Genomic DNA, 22,554 nt, shown 5'->3' with positions numbered 1-22,554 from the left:
GCTTCATCCTGGAATCCAAGGTGTTTCAAAGTAGACCAGTAGGTGACACTGTTCCCATTAGACAACAGAGAACCTCACTGACTTTCAAATGTGATTGTCTTCAATGATTTTCCATAAAGAATAAACCGGAGAAGGGACCCGGGGCAGATGTTTTCGAAGGTACTTAATTAATAGTCAGTTAACATGATTGATTTCTGCTTAAGAAACTTAACTCTCATCCAACGGCAAATAACGCTGGCCTATCAACTCTTAATAACTGTGTTCCAACGCAGGGGTTACCTATATTTCATTCTGCCCTGGTAACCTCCAGTGCTTGTGTTTCTACGGCCATACGTCACAGCACATTTCATCCAGGCTCTTTTAGCATAGGTACAATGGACTACTCCTTCTATTACAATAGAATACCTCTTTGCCAGAGACCGGGCCGAGGGACAGATGAGGGGAGAGGAAGCGGAGGTGAGGAACTGGTTAACTTGGAGCAGGCAGGAGACGGGTTCCCCATCACCCCTGTCTTCACAGTCTGGTTGGCCCCTCTCTCCCTCTCCCCAGGCCCCTCTCTCCCTCTCTCCAAGCTTCCCCTCTCTCCCTCTCTCCAAGCTTCCCCTCTCTCCCTTTCTCCAGGCTTCCCCCTCTCCCCCTCTTTCTCCCTCTCTCAGGCCCCTGGACATGTAAAAGTTGCCCGTGTCCAATTCCATTCTGTTTTGAAGGTCAGGTCATCCCATTGTGGTCACTCACCGATGAAATGTCAATGGCACACTTTCTGAACATTCTCACCCACACTTTCTGAACATTCTCACCCACACTTTCTGAACATTCTCACTCACTCTTTCTGAACATTCTCACTCTATGTGGTTCATGAGCAGCATGTCATCACAAACTCTGTCACTTTGGAAAGAATCAGCAACAAACAGGGGAAATATTGTGTTTAACAATAATACATTGCTCTTCTGTGGAGTGGAGCCACATACAACTGTTTTTCACTTTATTACCATTGAGGTGTATTGGCATCATTCTGTCACACCCTGATCTGTTTCACCTGTCTTTGTGATTGTCTCCACCCACCTCCAGGTGTCTCCTGTTTTCCCCATTAGTCCCCGGTGTATTTATTCCTGTTTCCTGTCTCTCTGTGCCAGTTTGTCTTGTTTTGCCAAGTCAACCAGTGTTTCTCATAGCTCCTATTTTTCCCAGTCTCTGTTTTTTCCTAGCCCTCCTGGTTTTGATCCACTCTGCCTGTCGTGACCTCAAGCCTGCCTATTCTCTGGTACTGTTTGGACTCTGACCTGGTATATGAACTCTCGCCTGTCCTGACCTCGAGCCTGTCTATCCTCTGGTACTGTTTGGACTCTGACCTGGTATATGAACTCTCTCCTGTCCTGACCTCGAGCCTGCCTATTCTCTGGTACTGTTTGGACTCTGACCTGGTATATGAACTCTCTCCTGTCCTGACCTCGAGCCTGTCTATCCTCTGGTACTGTTTGGACTCTGACCTGGTATATGAACTCTCGCCTGTCCTGACCTCGAGCCTGCCTATTCTCTGGTACTGTTTGGACTCTGACCTGGTATATGAACTCTCTCCTGTCCTGACCTCGAGCCTGCCTATTCTCTGGTACTGTTTGGACTCTGACCTGGTATATGAACTCTCTCCTGTCCTGACCTCGAGCCTGTCTATCCTCTGGTACTGTTTGGACTCTGACCTGGTATATGAACTCTCGCCTGTCCTGACCTCGAGCCTGTCTATCCTCTGGTACTGTTTGGACTCTGACCTGGTATATGAACTCTCGCCTGTCCTGACCTCGAGCCTGCCTATTCTCTGGTACTGTTTGGACTCTGGCCTGGTATATGAACTCTCGCCTGTCCTGACCTCGAGCCTGTCTATCCTCTGGTACTGTTTGGACTCTGACCTGGTATATGAACTCTCGCCTGTCCCCGACCTTCCTTTTGCCTACCCCTTTTGGTATAATAAATATCGGAGCTCAACCATCTGCCTCCTGTGTCTGCATTTGGATCTCACCTTGTGCTCTTATACAGTCAGTATATTCCTCAAAGCTTTTTAATGTAATTGAGTCCAGCCAATGGATATAGCCTCTGTGTAAGATTTGAATGAATACTTATATAAACATCTGTTTGGTAATATGCGGAATGAAAACTGATTTTCGTTGATACGTTCCACAGGGCAGTTAACATCACAATACAATTGTTAACTTGCTAATATTTTTGTTCTACAATGGAAATTTTAGTGAATGCGTACACAAGTAACAAGACTGTAGCATAGCACAAAGTACATAACTAAATGCAAAGTAAGAACCTGAGACACAAGTCAACTACATTAGTTAATGTTTTGCTTTTAGTCGCCTCATGCTTTATTCAAAACACACACCATGGCAATGCAAGCACCCCTAAGCAAACGGCACAATTCCAATGTTTTTAAGGTCAAATGCAGCCTCATCCTAAGTAGCTAGTATCTCCACTGATGGGGAAGGGGAGACCTGTGCATAGATTACAGTGGTCCCATTCGGGAGGTAAACTCCGCAGGGTAACACTCATCATGGAATTGGAGTAGCAGGCAATTATGTGTCTCCGGAAGCTCCATCCCACTCCAACACGGATGCTTGGAATGCTTTCACACGGAGAAGGTGTCGAGGGAGTGCCAGGGACTGGCACTTACACAGCCAGCTGATGAATAGTTTAGAGACTATCATTCCGTCTCATTTAAAGGCGTAACATGTCTCCCCTAGATCCGGCTTCCTTCTTATCTCATTAGGCTGTCGGAAATGCTTCATAAGAATCATCAAGGAGAGACGCCATTGAGAAGTTACATCCATCCGTCACAGGAGAGGATAACCAGCCAGTGGGTTTTGTTTTTGTCATTATGGTTGGGTTTTGTGTGTGTGTGTGTGTGTGTGTGTGTGTTTGTTTGTTTGCAACATTAACTGTAGATGTGGATCTCTTTTAGTGTCGTAACCCTAACCTGTCACAAATCTGAGATTGAATAAGCTGCCCATAGGTACGTCTTTCAGTGACTCATTTTCATCAGTGACTCATTTTCATGCACTCCATTTGAAAAAACACCTGATGATGGTGAATCATTGTCAAATTTCACATTCTACTCCAGCAAGAAAGAAAATGGAGGAAGAGAAGAGTAATTTATCGTCTGCTATCAACCACCAAGTGCTAACAGTCAGTATCTGGATAATATGTGTGAAATGCTTGATAATGCATGTGATATCAACAGAGAAGTATATTTTCTGGGTGATTTAAATATTGACTGGCTTTCATAAAGCTGCCCACTCAGGAAAAAAACGTCAAACTGTAACCAGTGCCTGCAACCTGGATCAGGTTGTCAGTCAGCCTACCAGGGTAGTTGCAAACAGCACAATAATTAAATCATCAACATGTATTGATCACATTTTTACTAACACTGCAGATATTTGCTTTAAAGCGGTATCCAAATCCATAGGTTATAGTGATCACAATATAATAACGATATCTAGGAAAAACAAAGTTCCAAAGGCTGGGCCTAATATAGTGTATAAGATGTCATACAATAAGTTTTGTAGTAATTCATATATTGATGATGTAAATAATATTTGCTGGTCTGTGGTGTGTAATGAGGGGCAACCAGATGCTGCACTTGACACATTTATGAAACTACGTATTCCAGTTACTAATAAGCATGTAGCCATTAAGAAAATGACTGTAAAAACTGATCAATCCAAGGGGATTTAAGAGGAATTGAAAAATTGTATGGGTGAAAGGTATGAGGCAAAAGGTATGACAATTAAGTTTTGCAGCACAACTTATTGGCAAACGTTTTGCCAATTAAGAAATCATGTGACTAAACTAAATAAAAAGAAACTACACTATGAAACAAAGATAAATTATGTAAAGAATGATAGTAAAAAGCTTTGGGGCAACTTAAATGACGACCAATAGCCGACCAATCAGCCTGTTACCATCCCTTAGTAAAAAAATGTTTTTGAACAGATGCAATGCTATTTTACAGTAAACAAATTGACTACATAATTTCAGCATGCTTATAGGGAAGGACACTAAACAAGCACAGCACTTACACAAATGACTGATGATTGGCTGAGAAATTGATGATAAAATGATTGTGGGGGCTGTCTTGTTAGACTTCAGTGCAGCTTTTGACATTATTGATCATAGTCTACTGCTGGAAAAACATATGTGTTATGGCTTTACACTCCCTGCTATAATGTGGATAAAGAGTTATGTGTCTAACAGAACACAGAGGGTGTTTTTTAATGGAAGACTATCAAATATAATCCAGTTAGAATCAGGAATTCCCCAGGGTAGCTGTTTAGGCCCCTTGCTTTTTCCAATTTTTACTAATGACATGCCATTTACTTTGAGTAAAGCCAGAGTTTCTATGTATGCAGATGACTCAACACTATACACGTCAGCTACTACAGTGACTGAAATAACTGCAGCACTCAACAAAGAGCTGCAGTTAGTTTCAGAGCGAGTGGCAAGGAATAAGTTAGCACTAAATATTTATAAAACTAAAAGTATTGTATTTGGAACAAAACACTCACTAAACCCTAAACATCAACTAAATCTCGTAATAAATAACGTGGAAATTGAGCAGGTTGAGATGACTAAACTGCTTGGAGTAACACTAGATTGTAAACTGTCATGGTCAAAACATATTGCTGCAAAGTAGCTAAGATGGGGAGAAGTCTGTCCATAACAAAGCAATGCTCTGCCTTCTTAACAACACTATCAACAAGGCAAGTCCTACAGGCCCTAGTTTTGTCACACCTTGACTACTGTGCAGTCATGTGGTCAGGTGCCACAAAAAAAGGACTGAAAATTGCAATTGAAAATTGCAATTGTCTCAGAACAGGGCAGCATGGCTGGCCATTGGATGTACACAGAGAGCTAATATTAATAATATGCAGGTCAATCTCTCCTGGCTGAAAGTGGAGGAGAGATTGACTTCATCACTGCTTTTATTTATGAGAGGTATTGACATGTTGAATGCACCAAGCTGTCTGTCTAAACTACTGGCACACAGCTCGGACACCCATGCATATCCCACAAGACATGCCACAAGAGTTCTCCTCACAGTCCCCAAGTCCAGAACAGACTATGGGAGGCACATGACTACATGGAACTCTATTCCACATCAAGTGACTGACGCAAGCAGTAGAATCAGATTTTAAAAAACACATTATGGAACAGTGGGGACTGTGAAGCAACACAAACATTGGCACAGACACACGCATATACACACGCGCACTATACATACACATGGATTTAGTAATGTAGATATGTGGTAGTGGTGGAGTAGGGGCCTGAGGGCCCTCTGTGTGTTGTGAAATCTGTGAATGTATTGTAATGTTTAAAAATTGTATAAACTGCTTTAATTGTGCTGGACCCCAGGAAGAGTAGCTGCTGCTTTGGGAGCAATGGGGATCCATAATAAATACAAATACACGTTTGACCAGTTGAAAACCGATAGATAATGTACCTCCCTAAAGGTTGAAGTTACTACAGCATCTCTTTACCACACCAATTTTTAAAGAACATAATTGATTAAATGTCTATCCTGCATGACTTAATTTCTGAGTGAAGTGAGTATGGGTCTGCATTTTATGCTAATTCGAAGAAATGCCTTAGGCTGAATACCAACTTTGTGATCTGTGTGCATTACCTCCGAGTTCTTATGTGGATCATGCACTGATATCAAATGGAGATTTCTGCAGAAATGCACATAAGGGCCTCCCGGGTGATGCAATGCATCGCAGTGCTAGCTGTGCCACCAGAGGTTTTGGGTTCGAGTCCAGGCTCTGTCACAGCCGGCTGCGACTAGAAGGCCCATGGGGTGGGGCACAATTGGCCCAGCGTCGTCCGGTTTAGGGAGGGTTTGGCCCGCAGGGATAATGCGCACTAGCAACTCCTGTGGGAGGCGCAGTGCACGGTGACCAGGTCGCCAGGAGTATGGTGTTTCCTCCGACATATTGGTGTGGCTGGCTTCCGGGTTGGATGAGCATTGTGTCAAGAAGAAGTGCGGCTTAGTTGGTTTGTGTTTCCCTCCAATTTCGTGATATCCAATTGGTAGTTACAGTCTTTTCCCATTAATGCCATTCCCGTATGGACTCGGAAGAGGCGAAGGTCGAGAGTCATGCGTCATCCAAAACACGACCCTGTCAAGCCGCACTGTTTCTTGATACAATGCTCATTTTAACCCGGAAGCAGGCTGTACCAATGTGTCGGAGGAAACAGTGTCCAACTGGCGACTGTGTCAGCGTGCATGTGCCCGGCCCGCCACAGGAATTGCTAGAGCGCAGTGGGTCAAGGACATCCCGGCCGGCCAAACCCTCCCCTAATGACACTGGGCCAATTGTGTGCCGCCTTATTGGTCTCCCGATCACGGCCGGCTGCCACACAACCCGGGATCGAACCCAGATCTGTATCAATAGCATGAAATTGACACAGTATCTCTCTTTTGCAACATATGGCATTTTGATTCGAACATTTCCATGTATCTCTATCTGTGTCTAATGACATGTATAGTATCTTCATCCATACTTTAGTTTGAGATCTTCATTAACTCCGTATGATAACTGAGCCTGGCTATATACTGTATAATGAGCAATGAATTACCCATATATGCCAGCATATGTGGAGCAGGCTGGGCCAAGGCACCGGAGCAAAAATCAATGGTGTTGTTTTTCACTCTGCAAGCCCATCAGGTCCTGCCACACAGTAATGGCTTTCATTTCGTTCTTGGCTCATGGAAGGGAATTAGTTGTGAATTAGACAGCTGTAGAACGGGGTCTGATCACAGTGAGGAACTCTGCTTGAGGGAACAAACAGATGCTTTCCATTCCCATGATCAGGAATCACACTTGTTGTAAATCGATGTCAAGCAATTGTAATCGCTCACTATTTATCAGGGTCACTGTGAACAGACCTGGGACACCACAGAATACCCTTTGTCTGCGGGGTTTTGGTTAACATACAAGTCTCTATAGGATGTGTACCTATACTTCTCTTGTTTTGCAGCAATGTATTGCATCTTGTTGACTGACAACAGGTTAGAGTCATACGTCATCTGTACTTCCAAGAGATAGAAGCTACTGTATATATTAAACAGTAATATTAGATTTACCTCACACACTCGGTGTTGAGAAGCTGAAATCATTTCTGTACGGTCACATGACATGTTTATGGTTCACAAAGTGATACGAGTTCAGAGTTAAATGTTACCATGGTGATGCAAAACGACCTCAGCAAAATTACATTTTATCTTTAGATCTGCTGTGACAGTGAGTCTGACTATATGTTACAGTGTTTATTTTCAATCTCTCTTTGTTGTCATTCCTCATCTATTCACATCTTTTCCTCCTTCCGTCTGTTTTTCTCTGACTTATTTTGAAAGGTGAGAAGTTTTGTCATTTGAGCAGAAGCCATGGATAAATGTCTGTCTCTCTCGCTTTGTGCATAACCTACAGGTAAATTACCTCCCCGGTCACTGTCTACCTCTTCATACACAAACATGCATCTTTGTAGCATATCTTTTATGGTGATGCCTTTCCTGGATGACAGTAAATCGATACATCCATACAATTGCGTGCTACTCCACATTAACTTCCACCAATGCGTATATATCGAAACAATGGGAATAGGAAAATTAACACACTTCAATTATGCTCTAATTCAAAGATGTCATATAATGTAAATGACCTGACTTTAATCACAGCTGGAATATGTTTTTACCCATTTAAACAGCTGTTGGAACAGCGTCGGCATACAATGCACAAGTGCCAGGCTTTTCAAATCAAATCCAATTTAACATGCGACGAATACAACAGGTGTTCCATTACTGTGAAATGCTTACTTACAAACCCTTAACCAACAAAACAGTTAAGAAAATAAGAGTTAAGAAAATATTTACTAAATAAAGTTTTAAAAAAGAACACAATAAAACAACAATAACAAGGCTATCTACAGGGGGTACCTGTACCGAGTCAATGTGCGGGTGTTTGGGAACATTTCAGGGTAATTTAAATACACAAGGTTACTGAGAATAGTGATCTCTCAACACTCTGCTGGAGTCTCAAGAACGTATGGTTCTATTCTAGAATCGAGGGGCAAACGTCATGGCAACCCAAGAATGAGAGAATGGGAATAAGGCCAGTTGACTTAAGGTTTACAAGAACTTCTGCAATGATGAAGACTGAGAGAAATCAATATCATTTTGTTAGAGCGGTTACTTGTTTCGAACAAGTTCAACAATTACAAGCTATTAATAAGCAGCTGCTCTGTGATCATGCACTGTTTTCACCATGCACAACTCACCCAAAGACTACTTGGAATTACTGTTACAGTTGAGTTAGAGTCCAACGCTCACGGTGTATAAGGGCTCAGGGCCAGACCCAGATGCAGACACAGGAGGCAGATGGTTTAGGTGTTTGATATGTATTAGTTCCAAAAGGGGTAGGCATTAGAATAGTCGTGGACAGGCAAAAGGCCAAAACCAGATCAGAGTCCAGGAGGTACAGAGTGGCAGGCAGGCTCGAGGTCAGGGCAGGCAGACTGGTCCGGCAGGCGGGTACAGAGTCCAGAAAACAGGCAAGGGTCAAAACCGGGAGGACTAGCAAAAGAGAGAATAGCAAAAGCAGGAGCACGGGAAAAACAAGCTGGTTGACTTGAAAAGGACGAGACGAACTGGCACAGAGAGACAGGAAACACAGGGATAAATACACTGGGGAAAATAAGCAACACCTGGAGGGGGTGGAGACAATCACAAGGACAGGTGAAACAGATCCGGGCGTGACACAGTGTACACATTGCCTCTGGAAGAAATGAAAGCAAAGCAGGAATGTGCTAAAGATTAGGCATAGAGCTGATAACCCAACCTGAAAAGTCCAATTTGCAATTTTACCCCAAGTGTTATCTGATTTGACTGCTCATAATATATGTCAATCATGTTCACAATGGGAAATAGAGTTGCCTTTCCTATTCGCCATAGAGACACACTATTAACTATGAAGGAGAAATAAAGTGAGAGAGAGAGAGAGAGAGAGAGAGAGAGAGAGAGAGAGAGAGAGAGAGAGAGAGAGAGAGAGAGAGAGAGAGAGAGAGAGAGAGAGAGAGAGAGCGACTAGTGTACAGCTGCACAGTACACTACTCTCACTCAATACATCAACTGCAATATCAGAGGCAAAATGTATTGGTTGCGGGTGGATGAAGTCCTTCGGGGGCCCAGCGTAATGTTTTTTCCCCCTAAATGACTGACGTTTTCTCAGTCGTGTAGCCTGCAAACTGTGTGATGGCATCATGTGCCTCGACTTGAGAGGAACAGATTGAAGACAGATGAAGAATAATTACTCCCACAGAATACTTCAGTGCTTTAATGTTTACAGAACCCATCAAGATCAAATAGTAAAAATGACTATTCTCACCACCCAGGACACCTATAAATTACTTTTGTACCTTCTTAATAGCAGCAAAGCCAGTGGTTCTTCACTGTTGTATTGGTCAGGGAAATTGAATTTACACCGTGAGTCCCAGGCTTCATGGGCAACAGTAATGTGTTTTCAGGTCCTGCTATGCAAGTGACGAAAACAGGAGTGATTTTCCAGGTCTTCCGTCTGTTTGTCAGTTGTGATTGTATTAGCATCTCTGGCCCAGCTTTTAGATGAGAATCAACCCACTGGTTGATTCAATGTCTATCCCACGTTGGTTCAACGTCATTTCATTGAAATGACGTCGAAACAACGTTGATTTAACCAGTGTGTGGCCAGGGGGAAGGCTTGATTTTGATGTTTAAACTATACAATTCTGCTTTTCTGAAAAATTCAGTGATGCTATGGCAACCTGTTGTAAGAATCAGACTCAGAATATAGATCATGTGCATTGGACTTAAACCAGGGAATTGTTCACATTTACAGGCAGTATGTTTCCACAGTGCCCACATAGACCTACAGTTGAAGTCGGAAGTTAACATACACCTTAGAAATACAAAATACATTTAAACTCGGTTTTTCACAATTCCTGATATTTAATCCTCGTAAACATTCCCTGTTTTAGGTCAGTTAGGAGCACCACTTTATTTTAAGAATATGAAATGTCAGAATAATAGTAGAGAGAATTAATTTTATTTATTTCATCACATTCCCAGTGGGTCAGAAGTTTACATACACTCAATTAGTATTTGGTAGCATTGCTTTAAATTGTTTAACTTGGGTCAAACGTTTCAGATAGCCTTCCACAAGCTTCCCACAATAAGTTGGGTGCATTTTGGCCCATTCCTCCTGACAGAGCTGGTGTAACTGAGTCAGGTTTGTGAGCCTCCTTGCTCGCACACGCTTTTTCAGTTCTGTCCACAAATTGTCTATGGGATTGAGGTCAGGGCTTTGTTATGGCCACTCCAATATCTTGACTTTGTTGTCCTTATGCCATTTTGCCACAACTTTGAAAGCATGCTTGGGGTCATTGTCTGTTTGGAAGACCCATTTGCAACCAAGTTATAACTTCCTGACTGAGATGTCTTGAGATGTTGCTTTAATATATCCACGTAATTTTCCCCCCTCATGATGCCATCTATTTTGTGAAGTGCACCAGTCTCTCCTGCAGCAAAGCACCCCCACAACATGATTCTGCCACACCCATGATTCAAAGCTGGGGTGGTGTTCTTTGGCTTGCAAGCGTCCCCCTTTTTCCTCCTAACATAAAGATGGTCATTATGGCCAAACAGTTCTATTTTTGTTTCATCAAACCAAAGGACATTTCTCCAAAAAGTATCATCTTTGTCCCCGTGTGCAGTTGCAAACTGTAGTCTGGCTTAATTATGGCCGTTTTGGAGCAGTGGCTCCTTCCTTGCAGAGCGGCCTTTCAGGTTATGTCGATATAGGACTCGTTTTACTGTGGATATAGCTACTTTTGTACCTGTTTCCTCCAGCATCTTCACAGGGTCCTTTCCTGATGTTCTGGGAATGATTTGCACTTTTCGCACCAAAGTATGTTCATCTCTAGGAGACAGACCGCATCTCCTTCCTGAGCAGTATGATGGCTGCGTGGTCCCATGGTGTTTATACTTGCTTACTATTGTTCATACAGATGAACGTGGTACCTTCATGTGAAAAAAAGTATTTGTGTCATGCACAAAGTAGATGTCCTAATCGACTTGCCAAAACTATAGTTTGTTAACAAGAAATGTTTGGAGTGGTTGAAAAATGAGTTTAAACTTCCGACTTGAACTGTACATTTACTAAGATGTAAGATTTACTAAGTTCAAATGTAACACATGCCTGTCCAATATTTATCCTCATTGCCCATGAGCATGTTTTTGTAAGCATTCTAGAGGGTGCAATTATACAAGAGACCCCACTTTAAAAAATATGCATTTGAAATAGATAGTTATACATATCAAAAGCTACTTTATATGCTCCCGAGTTGCGCAGCGGCTTAAGGCACTGCATTTCAGTGCAAGAGACGTCACTATAGTACCTGGTTCGAATCCAGGCTGTATCACATCTGGCTGTAATTGGGAGTCCCATCATCCTCCTCATCCCTATCATTGTGTCCAGAGTGATGTTTGCTGCAGTAGGACAGAGAGGAAAAGTAACAGAACAAGCAGAGAGACCTTCAGAGCAGCTGCCAGGTTTGTAGCAGCAATAAAGGGAACCCACTAGTCATCTATCTCAATGCAGGTCAGATGTGAGATAAAAAGTACCTCTGCCAGGAATCACTGTCCTCAACCAACAGACATGCAGTCCTGAAGCTTGAGGTTACTCAACATGGACAGCTCTCTCTTTCTGTAGAAAGAACTGTGTAGAAGACAGTTGGGCATGTACAGCACAAGACATTTAGGAGATGAAAGACTGTGTTTGTGATGATTAGAGGATAACAATATACTAACCCACAGACACATTAGATGGGAAATAATGCAATAACTTTTTACTAAAATGACCCCTCCTTTATGAGCTTACTTTAGTATTCTTTATGGCCTTTGAGGTGGTTATTACTATTCACTATGAGACTGTGGTCATAAAAAGATCTATCATGACAAATTTATGGGATGCTCTGAAGATCTGCCAGTGCTAGTCTCAGTTCCTCATGCTGTTCTACATTCTTTGAATTGTATTCTCATTGTTTTTATTCTGATTGTTGTGGGTCTCTGTCGCTTTCTGAGTCTTCAGAGAGTTGTAATTGGTTTGGTTTCTCCAACGCCTGACTGACTATGATTGACGTCTGACAAACTTCACTTCTGATGAATTATGCGGTGTAGAGTATGAAGTTAAATAGGCCTGTCTATCTCTCAAAAAGTTTGGTCAAACTGCAAAAGTGCATTGTGCAGAAAGCGATTGGTGATAGATACGTACATGCAGTTCACATAGCACATAGTGCTACACAGTGCTACAGTGAATCCAATACTTTTCTAGGCAAAATCTTCCAACACCAGAACTTTGAAACTGCAGGAGTTGTCTGTGTCTTTTGAGGTCACTCCAAGAGAAATGTAACCAAACAACATAGATTCTACCAATGTGCTTGCCCTAACAACTTCACGATTTGTGATAATCAGGGGGCCCATTTATCAAACTTGGCTAAAGTCAAACAGCATGGTGGGGCCGGTGGGGGAGACGCTGGGTCTTATTGATTTCTTACTGGGCACATTGCAATGTGTATTGATTTGCCCCTAATTTGCATGGAACTGGGTTTCTTTTTTTAAAATAAATGTTTTTCTAAAACTCCACTCTAATCACATTATTCAATCATTTCACCATAACTCCTTGCAAATACAGATAATTATACCTACAGTAGCTCCAAGGTTTGCGTTTTCAGTTTGTCCGTGTTCTAAACATGATGCTCTTGCAGCCTTGAATTTAAAACAATTGTCTCTCCAGTTTCCCAATTATCCCTTCTTATTGAATTTGTGCAATACACTTGGTATTTAATGCTGGTGCTCCATAAATTGGAATGCCAATAGGGCCTCTAATATACCTTGACCTGCTCTTCATGCATATAAAGGGCTTGTTGGATGGTGGTGTAGGGGAGGGTAAACGCAAGTAAATGCTTTTTAACAAACTATTTTTTTACCACTACATCACTGGGAGCATCCCATTACATGGCAGCACAGAGACCCTCAGTCAAGCATGTATGTTTGGCAGGCAGGGGAGCTGGCCTCTGGAGCTCTGAGTCACAGCATACAAATGAATAGCTGTCAGAAGGACTGGTGGTCTGGCCTCTCCAAGCCGTGGTGCTGGCGACATCATACACTCACACGCACACACATATATTCACATACACAAACACATGTGCGCACACAAACACAAACATACACACAGGCACACAAACATACACGCACACGTGCGCACACACTCACACTCAAACGTACGCACACTCTCACACACACACTCACACACACTCACATACACGCAAGCAGATCAGACGCACCTGGCTAGTGGCATCCATGGTATAACTGTAGGTCTCACTCTACCAAAAAAAAAAAATCTTTAGATGCCAACAATTTTGTATGATTTTGAAAATGGTGAAGAAAATAAATATGCGAGAGCAACCAGACACTGACCAAAATGCCACCTTTCATTTGGCTGCGAACAGAGACTTTCCTTTTCAGCAGTCAGGTATGAGAGCAAGTCAGAGGATAATTGGATCTCATGCCCAGCTGTCGCCTTTCAACACACCAGTCACGACCACAAGTCCCAGAGGAACGGCATGCCTGAAATAGAAACATGCTTCATCTCTATAGCTATTTACTGCACATTATATCCACATAGTTGGTGTCCCTCTCTTAAATCATTTCATTGACTATACATGTGAAGAATCATATATGCACCCACATAGAATGTGCTATAAATGTATCTAAGTGAATTACATGTGATGATTTCCCCAGCTGTATTGCAGTTGGTGCAGAGCCTGAACATTTTGTTTTAATTATGGTCATAACAACTGAGTTGACAGTGACAGCACATATTTAAAAGCATGTCAGAACATTGCATTCCATTTCAAATACACGTAGATTCAAATGAACCTGCGCATCACACAGAAACACCTGAATAGAATATTAGAGTGCACTTAACCTTTTGTTTAAAAGAGTCTGCCAATGTTTGAAGAGGGACCTCCTTTATAGTTCTTGTTGAAATAGTACTTGTGATTTGATTTCTGTCACTTTGATGATATTATTGGTGGTATTAGAACAGAGTTTTGTACACCACCTGCAACATTTTTCCATTACTTTGTCAGGGTAGATATTCTATATTTTGATATATTACATCAACACTGGCCCCCAGACTAATTTGCATAATGTATGACACTGAATGGCAAAATCCCACATGTTCTAAAATGGTTTGCTCGTATATGAATAATTCCCATTGTATGTAGTGTAGCCTACATTCTGACATTGGCCATTCAGGATTAAAGGTACGGGTTGCTAATTAGTCAAAGATCGCTACTTGATGATTGATGAATTTCCACCACATTTATCTTAATTAAAAATAGTCTTTAACGCATATTTTTTTGACCAACGTTTCCTTGTCTCTGTTGACCGTCTCCGGCCTACTAGGTTATATGTTGTAAATTACCTTATAGATTGGCTTTTATTTTTCATGGGTAATGTAGTTCTGCTAAAACCCTAGGTTAATGGCCTCATGTTGTGCCTTACTGTAGACACGCATTCAAATATTATGATGCATTTCAAATGCTATTTTGAACACTGTACATATCCAGAAAATTTGCATTGATTCAATTATTACAGTTTTTCTTTTTTGCTTAAACACAAAAACTGGTTCCTGTAGCACAAAAACCCACACACATTCCCCTTAACCGTAAACACTATTCACCTGTTTCCACACGTTTCAATATTCAAAACTCTTTCTGAAAAACCTAACACAAAAGTGGCCAAATATATCATTCATTGCACTATATATTCATTCAGCAAACACATGCTCTCAATATAATTAACTCAAGTCATCACAACCTAAACTCAAAGAGCACACCTTTCTCCAGGTGCAAACACTAAGCCTCAAAATTGTTAACACACCAATCAGAATTCCAGGATCAATAAATAGGGCCTAGAGGCGGGCCTAGAGGCATACCCATGTGCTTTGGAACAATGGATCCTAACAATGCCCAAGTTGCAAGACAACAGGCAACATTCGCACTGAGCTAAAGGGAAGGGCCTCCGCTTTCAAGGTGCGAGACTCTAACCCGGAAGCTTACAAGAAATCCTGCTATGCCCTGCAACGAACCATCAAACAGGCAAAGCGTCAATACTGTGCAACGTTTGAATCATACTACACCGGCTCCAACGCTCGTCTTATGTGGCAAGGGCTTAAACTATTACAGACTACAAAGGGCCTTGAGCTGCCGTGAGCTGCCCAGTGACACGAGCCTACCAGACGAGCTGAATCACTTCTATGGTCACTTCGAGGAAAGCAACATTGAGGCATGCATGAGAGCATCAGCTGTTCCAGACGACTGTGTGATCACGCTCTCCGTAGCCGACGTGAGTAAGACCTTTAAACAGGTCAACGTACACAAGGCTGCGGTGCCAGACGGATTACTAGGACGTGTGCTCCGGGCATGTGCTGACCAACTGACAGGTGTCTTCACTGACATTTTCAAAATGTCCCTGATTGAGTCTGTGATACCAACATGTTTCAAGCAGACCACCATAGTCCCTGTGCCCAAGAACACGAAGGCGACCTGCCTAAATGACTACCGACCCATAGCACTCACATCCGTAGCCATGAAGTGCTTTGAAAGGCTGGTAATGGCTCACATCAACACCATTATCCCAGAAACCCTAGACCCACTCCAATTTGCATACCGCCCAAACAGATCCACAGATTATGCAATCTCTATTGCACTCCACACTGCCCTTTCCCACCTGGAAAAGAGGAACACTTATGTGAGAATACTATTCATTGACTACAGCTCAGCATTCAACACCATAGTGCCCTCAAAGCTCACCACTAAGCTAAGGATCCTGGGACTAAACACCTCCCTCTGCAACTGGATCCTGGACTTCCTGACGGGCCGCCCCAAGGTGGTGAGGTTAGGTAGCAAAAAACTTCCACGCTGATCCTCAACACTGGAGCCCCCCAGGGGTGTGTGCTCAGTCCCCTCCTGTACTCTCTGTTCACCCATGACTGCATGGCCAGGCACGACTCCAACACCATCATTAAGATTGCAGATAACACAACAGTGGCAGGCCTGATCACCGACAACAACAAGACAGCCTATAGGGGGAGGTCAGAGACCTGGCCCGGGTGGTGCCAGAATAACAACCTATACCTCAATGTAGCCAAGAATAAGGAGATGATTGTGAACTACAGGAAAAGGAGGACCGAGCACGCCCCCAGTCTCATCGATGTGGCTGTAGTGGAGCAGGTTGAGAGCTTCAAGTTCCTTGGTGTCCACATCACCAACAAACTAGAATGTCTTGGTGTGTTTGACCAATCATGAAGAGGGTACGACAAAGTCTATTCCAACTCAGGAAACTAAGAAGATTTGGCATGGGTCCTGAGATCCTTAAAAGGTTCTACAGCTGCAACATTGAGAGCATCCTGACTGGTTGCGTCACTGCCTAGTACGACAATTGCTCGGCCTGCGACCGCAAGACACTACAGAGGGTAGTGCGTACGGCCCAGTACATCACTGGGGCTAAGCTGCCTGACATCCAGGACCTCTACATCAGGCGGTGTCAGAGGAAGGCCCTAAAATTTGTCAAAGACCCCAGTCATAGACTGTTCTCTCTGCAACCGCATGGCAAGCGGTACCGGAGTGCCAAGTCTAGGACAAAAAGGCTTCTCAACAGTTTTTACCCCCAAACCATAACACTCCTGAACAGGTAATCAAATGGCTTCCTGGACTATTTGCACTGTGACCCCCCCCCAACCCCTCTTTTATGCTGCTGCTACTCTCTGTCTATCATGTATGCATAGTCACTTTAACTTTACATTCATGTACATACTACCTCAATTGGCCCGAGCACTGGTTGCTATCTGAATTGTGACCCGCCACCCACCACCCTCCAACCCCTCTTTTACGCTGCTGCTACTCTCTGTTCATCATATGCATAGTCACTTTAATCATATATACATGTACATACTACCTCAATCCGCCCGACTAACCGGTGTCTGTATGTAGCCTCGCTACTTTTATTGCCTCGCTAGTGTATATAGCCTCACTACTGTTTTTCACTGTCTTTTTAATATTGTTTTTTATTTCTTTACTTACCTATTGTTCACCTAATACCTTTTCTGGTTAGAGCCTGTAAGTAAGCATTTCACTTTAAGGTCCACACCTGTTGTATTTGGCACACGTGACAACTTTGATTTGATTAAACAGTCCAATTAAATCTCTCTGAGTTGCTGTACATTGTTACAGTCTCTGTGGAATAAGCTGTTTTTGAAATACCATTTTCAGCATGTAATTGCAATATGCACCATGTATAACACATTCTTCAGTCTAGTTACGACCAAGTTCTGTTATGGGAGAACATCATGGATTTTCTACTTGAAAAATAGCAATTACATACAGCTGTGAATTTACACATTTCCCCGTCAGGATTGTATAAAATTATAGCAAACTTAAATCAAAATGTGTAAAAAAGTGTATGAACAAATATTCAAATCAATGATTGATGGTATGGAGAACTGCTTCATTTACTGAATTGTACATTTCATTATTTGATGTGGCACCTCAAATAAAATCCCTGAATATTTTAAATCAACCAAATATCTTTTGAGTAGAGGTATGCACAACAGTAAGACTGTTTTCATTCTTGCAAAACAGTTTGCTGATGAGTGTGACATGCATCGTCTTTTTCTGCAGAAACCAACCTCGATGTGACCAGAAGGAATTAGTCTAGTCACAAAAGGCTGTGGTTCTCTCTCGGCACAGATGCTAGTTTTTTCTCCAATTGCGAACAAGCATCGGTCAATACTGAAGCCACTTTTTCAAAACTATTCACACAGTCTGCATTACCAACATGCATCCTGGCCAAACAGTTAAACTCATCACTCAAACCACTTCATACATGTCTCAAAATAAGCTTGTTCGACCGTATTACTGGTAACAATTCTCAATCAGAAAGCATACATTGTCACTCATAACACACTGACCTAAAAAACACTAACAAGGAGCATTACATAAACACCTTTTCATTTTATTGATTGTACTAAGGTATATGTAACAAGAATGAATCAGAAAAGCAGCAATTTGCTTCAATAGCCTTTATTTTTCGATATTTTTGCATATAGTCATTTACTTGTGAAAAAGAAAAAGTTGAAACAAAAACAAAAATTCCCAGGCTGCAATAATAATTATCGGAAAAAAACATGCATAGTATAATCACTCATACTGTACAGTACTGTGAGGGTTCTAGTTCTCATCAACATGCATAGTATAATCACTCATACTGTACAGTACTGTGAGGGTTCTAGTTCTCATCAACATGCATAGTATAATCACTCATACTGTACAGTACTGTGAGGGTTCTAGTTCTCATCAACATGCATAGTATAATCACTCATACTGTACAGTACTGTGAGGGTTCTAGTTCTCATCAACATGCATAGTATAATCACTCATACTGTACAGTACTGTGAGGGTTCTAGTTCTCATCAACATGCATAGTATAATCACTCATACTGTACAGTACTGTGAGGGTTCTAGTTCTCATCAACATGCATAGTATAATCACTCATACTGTACAGTACTGTGAGGGTTCTAGTTCTCATCAACATGCATAGTATAATCACTCATACTGTACAGTACTGTGAGGGTTCTAGTTCTCATCAACATGCATAGTATAATCACTCATACTGTACAGTACTGTGAGGGTTCTAGTTCTCATCAACATGCATAGTATAATCACTCATACTGTACAGTACTGTGAGGGTTCTAGTTCTCATCAACATGCATAGTATAATCACTCATACTGTACAGTACTGTGAGGGTTCTAGTTCTCATCAACATGCATAGTATAATCACTCATACTGTACAGTACTGTGAGGGTTCTAGTTCTCATCAACATGCATAGTATAATCACTCATACTGTACAGTACTGTGAGGGTTCTAGTTCTCATCAACATGCATAGTATAATCACTCATACTGTACAGTACTGTGAGGGTTCTAGTTCTCCCTGTCTTGTATGGCATAGTATAACATCACATCTTATGTCTTCTCTTCCTGAATGTCTCTATGCAGTCTTGGAAAGTTCTCCTGTGTCTCCCTGTCTTCAGGAGAAGTGTCTCCACACCCTGGCAGTCTTCAGGAGAAGTGTCTCCACACCCTGGCAGTCTTCAGGAGAAGTGTCTCCACACCCTGGCAGTCTTCAGGAGAAGTGTCTTCTCTTCAGGAGAAGTGTCTCCACACTGCAGTCTTCAGGAAAGTATCTCCTGGAGTGTCTTCAGGAGAAGTGTCTCCACACCCTGGCAGTCTTCAGGAGAAGTGTCTCCACACCCTGGCAGTCTTCAGGAGAAGTGTCTCCACACCCTGTCAGTCTTCAGGAGAAGTGTCTCCACACCCTGGCAGTCTTCAGGAGAAGTGTCTCCACACCCTGGCAGTCTTCAGGAGAAGTGTCTCCACACCCTGGCAGTCTTCAGGAGAAGTGTCTCCACACCCTGGCAGTCTTCAGGAGAAGTGTCTCCACACCCTGGCAGTCTTCAGGAGAAGTGTCTCCACACCCTGGCAGTCTTCAGGAGAAGTGTCTCCACACCCTGGCAGTCTTCAGGAGAAGTGTCTCTACACCCTGGCAGTCTTCAGGAGAAGTGTCTCTACACCCTGGCAGTCTTCAGGAAAACACCCTGTGTCTCCACACACTGGCAGTCTTCAGGAGAAGTGTCTCTACACCCTGGCAGTCTTCAGGAGAAGTGTCTCTACACCGTGGCTGTCTTCAGGAGAAGTGTCTCCACACACTGGCAGTCTTCAGGAGAAGTGTCTCCACACTTCAGGAGAAGTGGCAGTCTTCAGGAGAAGTGTCTCCACCCTGGCAGTCTTCACTGGCTGTCTTCAGGAGAAGTGTCTCTACACCCTGGCAGTCTTCAGGAGAAGTGTCTCCACACCCTGGCAGTCTTCAGGAGAAGTGTCTCCACACCCTGGCTGTCTTCAGGAGAAGTGTCTCCACACCCTGGCAGTCTTCAGGAGAAGTGTCTCCACACACTGGCAGTCTTCAGGAGAAGTTTCTCCACACATTGGCAGTCTTCAGGAGAAGTGTCTCCACACCCTGGCAGTCTTCAGGAGAAGTGTCTCCACACCCCACATTCATGGCATCCAGTAAGGACATCTGGTCATGATAGTGGTCATTAACCTTCCACCTCCAGGCAGAGAAAAACTCCTCTATGGGGTTTAGGAAGGGGAGTACTGACATCCTGGGATGTGCAGCAAACCAGTCTGACTGCAGCATCCCACACATCAACGAAGGTAGGGGAGTTTCGTGCTCCTCTTTCCTCCACGTGCACAAGTCGATTATGCAGGTCATCCAGAAAAGAAATGAGCCTCTGCATTGCAGGGGCCAATTAATGTTTTGTGTAACAGCAAATCATCATTGGACAGTGCTGCACACATTGATGTTAGCTCCTCTTTGGCCTGGGGCATCCACAGTTGCGCTCTGTCCAATCACATTTCTTCCCCTGCGGTGTGTTTTTGCCAGGTTGAATCTAGCTTCATCCATAAAGATGAATGTATGTGCAGTTTGCCTGGCTCCCTTCTCCATTACTCTAAAATACAGTAAATCCACAGTTGTACAGTATTTTACATTATGCATAGCTATGTTCCCTGTTTGGTTATTAAACAGACATCTTACCTGGACATGTTGATTACTTTCACACGTTCACCATTTCTCTCAAAGGGTACAGTGTACAACTGCTTCATCCTTATCTTATGTTTCTCTAGGACTCTGGCAACTGTCGTTGTGCTGACCGTATTCACATTCCCAACAGTGATATTGTCTGCCAGCACCTGAATTTCCCGCAGTTTTATGGCATTGTTGCCAATTACCATGTCAACAATGGCAATTTTTGGCGCATCTGATAATATTCTGCCTCTCCCTCCTGTGGGAGCCAATCAATATATTTCAAAATGTCAGTACATGTAAAAACGTGAACATACTGTATTGTACTGTAATATGTAGTTAAATTATCATTGAAGGATGCACATCTCACCTGTTGTTTCGCCGGAAAATTCGTACTATTGATGCAACTGTTGAACGCTGCAGATTTGGTTGCACCCTTAAACTGGCCTCTAAGAGAGACCATGGTTTACAACATGGTCAATAATTTGGGCCCTTATCTCATCAGAGACCACCGCTCTTGGGCTTCCACTCCTTTGTCCTCCACATGTTCTCCTTCTCCCTGCCACTCTTCTTTCCCCACCAACCTTTCTTCCTTGATTCATGTTTCCAAACTAAATCATTCTGAAGCCTTCCTCTTTTGTCTGTTTGGTAATGAGACTAAAAACATGACACTTGGGCAGGGTTTCAGCTGAAATTGCAATCAGCTGTGTTTGGAATGATTAAATATTCTGCTGAGATTTTCTATATGTTTCCATCTGGTTACTGCAGAAATGCACAACATTTGCCATTATTCTGTTTTGAATGTGTTTTTAACCGTTTTGGAAACAGTGTGTTAGCATTTGAAAACATGTGGTGCAAACCTATAGTTTTGCAGGTGATGAAGTATGAATGAAAAGAGTTCATGGATTTTGGAGAATGTGGTCACTGAATGTGGTCATTGTGTAAAAGCAATGAAAAATTATTCACAGTTTGTTCCACTTACACTTCTGTTTCGCTGACTATGTGAAGTGTTTGACATCGTGACTTCAGTTTTAACCAACGCATGTTAGCAATTGAAAAAAAACTGTAAGAGCACTGAGGCTGCGATTACACAGGCAGCACAATTCTGATTTTTTGATCAATTATGGGAAAAAGATCTAATCTGATTGGTCAAAAGACGAATTGGTGGCAAAAAAATCAGTATTGGGCTGACTGTGTAAACACAGCCAATGAGAGCCCTTAGTGGAACGCTGAAGGTCACCATTGTCTCATAAAGGATTGTGACAAGAGGAAATTAGGTTTGGCCTGATCTATTCAAAAGTAATGTTCATTCCATTAGTGCTAGTCAGAAAAAAATCTGAAAAGGCGCCACATCAAATGATGAGATGTACTTTTCAATAAATTAAGCATTTCTCCACACCATCAGTCATTGATTTGAACATTTGTTCATGCTCTCTTTTATACAGTTTTCTTTCAAAGAGTCCAAATAATTATATTATAATTTTATACAAGCCTCCGCTAGTACAATCATTGTAACTTAATTGTTGAAATTATGCTGGCTATTAACTGTTCTCTGTGTTATTGATAAGGATAACTATAATACACACTACTGTTCAAAAGTTTGGGGTCACTTAGAGATGCCTTTGTTTTTGAAAGAAAAGCATTTTTTTTGTCCATTAAAACAACATCAAATTGATCAGAAATACAGTGTAGACATTAATGTTGCAAATGACTATTATAGCTGGAAACGGCTAATTTTTAATGGAATATCTAGGCGTACAGA

This window comes from Oncorhynchus keta, chromosome 11, assembly GCF_023373465.1.
Source record: "Oncorhynchus keta strain PuntledgeMale-10-30-2019 chromosome 11, Oket_V2, whole genome shotgun sequence".
Lineage (NCBI taxonomy): Eukaryota > Metazoa > Chordata > Actinopteri > Salmoniformes > Salmonidae > Oncorhynchus > Oncorhynchus keta.
Note: the sequence above shows the minus strand (reverse complement) of the source record.